The following is a 2,598-nucleotide window of genomic DNA, read 5'->3' on the forward strand; positions in this document are numbered from 1 at the left end:
CAATACATCCTTAATATTGTACGAAACGTGAGAGTTGCATTCGAAAACTTTTATTTGCACGACAAATAACGAACGTTGGATTTCGCTCTTAATATACAGAAACATGAATTCTTTACTTTGTGGAGCTTTCCACTTTAAACTGATATGATTTGGATTTCCAGCAGGAAGAATTTCATTCTCTGCGATGAATGAAAAGACAGAATGAAATACAAGTAATATCCTGTAGAGTTTCATTTTTATTACTGCTAGAGGAGACGAATTCCCTGAACAGGGAGATAACGATTGTTAGATTTAAAAATTCTTCATGGTAAAAATTTAGATACAAAAATGAACTAATGAACTGTTCATCGTATATGAATTTCTAAACGTGCTGAAGAAAATAATCAGAAAGAAAGTCTCTCATCGGAATAGTTTTAAAAGAGATACGAGACGCTCGAAATCGAATCGAGTAAAAATCAAAATGTGGGTATAAAAAATATTTAGTGGTGAAGGAAGCGGACAGGGTGTTCGCGTGCTCCGGTTCTATTCACGTGTCGCTGGTGCATGCTAAACCATTTTTCTCGGTGAGTTATCGCCGTGAGTGACGGTCATGATTGTTGTTGCAGAGAACAATCTGTTACCGCGTGTCCATTTGTAACGATATATTTTCCGGGCCTAGTGACATTCTTTTCGTCGCGAGATTTTCCCGAACGCGAAACGAGAACGACGGATCCTTCTATTCGGTACAATTTAGTATCGTCCCATAGGAAATTCCCGCTACGAAAATAAGTTCAGCTGCATTTCATTTGGTTCGATTATACAGACAGTTGACGTTAATGGGAAGTAATCAACTACGAAATTATTTAGCGGATTCGATAATTTGGAATTTCATGAAATGATTCATTAACTCTTAATTTACAAACTAACTTTAACATGACGGACTGTAATTTAATGAAGAAGAACAAAATTTCGTCAGGTTCGAATTAAACATTTTCATTAATCATCTCATTATATTCCTCATATGAAATTAACGTTAATTAAAACATTGCATATTTTTCTATTAAACATTGAATAGAGAATCTAAATTAGAAATTCTTCGGAGTTAATAATATTTCTAGTAAAACGAGAATTTGCATGAATTTCGTCGAGCAATAAAGTGACATCAATTAGAATTGAATGACGGTAATCCTTCAGGATCCGCTTTCCTTGATTTTTCACGTTTCCAGCATCGACTTTCTCTCGAGAGTGGTCGCTCATTCCTAACCGATCTCGATGTGGATTAACAAGACGAACGTGATGAATGGAGAGCTTTATTCGTTACGGGTTACGGGCGACGGCGAAACCCTTTTTTTCCCGACCCCCCCGATCGATTTGTCGAGCAGCGCAGCCGTCGTCACCGCGAAACCAGATTTATAGCAGCTTTCCGACACTACCTTCATTTCTCCCTTTTCCCTCAGCCTTTCAATACCCTTTCTTTGTCACAGTACTTTACAGACAATAACTAACAATCCTAATGTATTATATATTGTTCCTGACTCTCACTTTCATTTAATACCATCTATTAACAAATACCAATTCATATTTGCATTTGGTATTCACAAAACAGATGAATAATAATTAAATAATTTCTTTGAAATCATTAATAAGAACATCAATCATCCACATTTCTAATAATTAAAGATACTAAAATATTATACATATTCTAATCCTCATTTTCATTTAACTACGACTATTAACAAATTTTGATACCAATTAATATTTACATTTTATCTCAGGAAATAAATCGATGATAATTAAAAAATATCGAACCGTTGATAAAACATAATTTCGCTGCTCTAATTTTATTTATAAAAATAAGAATCTGCATAAACATCTGCAGTGTAATAATAATGAACGTGAAACGTGAAGTTCTTAATAAATAACTAGCCATAAAGTTACTAACACTTTCTCAACGTATTTAAGATGATGTATAACACCACTTTGGAGCTCGTAAGGATGTTCCATAGAGTCTTGCGGCTATGAAAGCTGCTTCGAATCGCCACAAACCAGCGTGGGGTCATAAAAAGCACGCGGTAATTGAAGAAATCGTGATGTATGATATTCGCTTTATAAATAGAACGGAACAACGTGCAATACTACCCGCGTAAAGTGTCGCGGAAGGGCTGTCGTAAATTGCCGACCATTTTCTCTCATTCCGTGGTCACTCCGCTATGGTTTTGAAATAACAAAAGAAAAAGGGAGAGCCGCGTGCGGCCCTAAAAAGAACGAGAGTGAACATGGGATTAAAAGCGGAAAGAATGGTAAATGCGACGCTTTGAACTCACGATTGCGAAATTAATGACCGTGAAATACACAAATGCGAATGTACAAGTCAATAAAAATCGCTTGAAGTTGTTAATTAATTAATAGCCTTTTCAGAAGTTACTTTATTTGTTGTGTATCTAATTCATGGAGTTTGTTGAACGTATTGTACACAACACGGTAGAGCCAACAAATGTTATTCTTGATAATATTCATTATCGACTCAGAATGTATGTGAAGTTAATTATTAGAAAAATTTTACGCCAATTAGTAAAAATGATTCATTAAATTAGTTAATTACTTACTCTCGATGGTCAG

Source organism: Ceratina calcarata, unplaced genomic scaffold (assembly GCF_001652005.2).
Source record: "Ceratina calcarata isolate Rehan_Ccalc_2016 unplaced genomic scaffold, ASM165200v1 scaffold164.2, whole genome shotgun sequence".
Taxonomy (NCBI): Eukaryota; Metazoa; Arthropoda; class Insecta; order Hymenoptera; family Apidae; genus Ceratina; species Ceratina calcarata.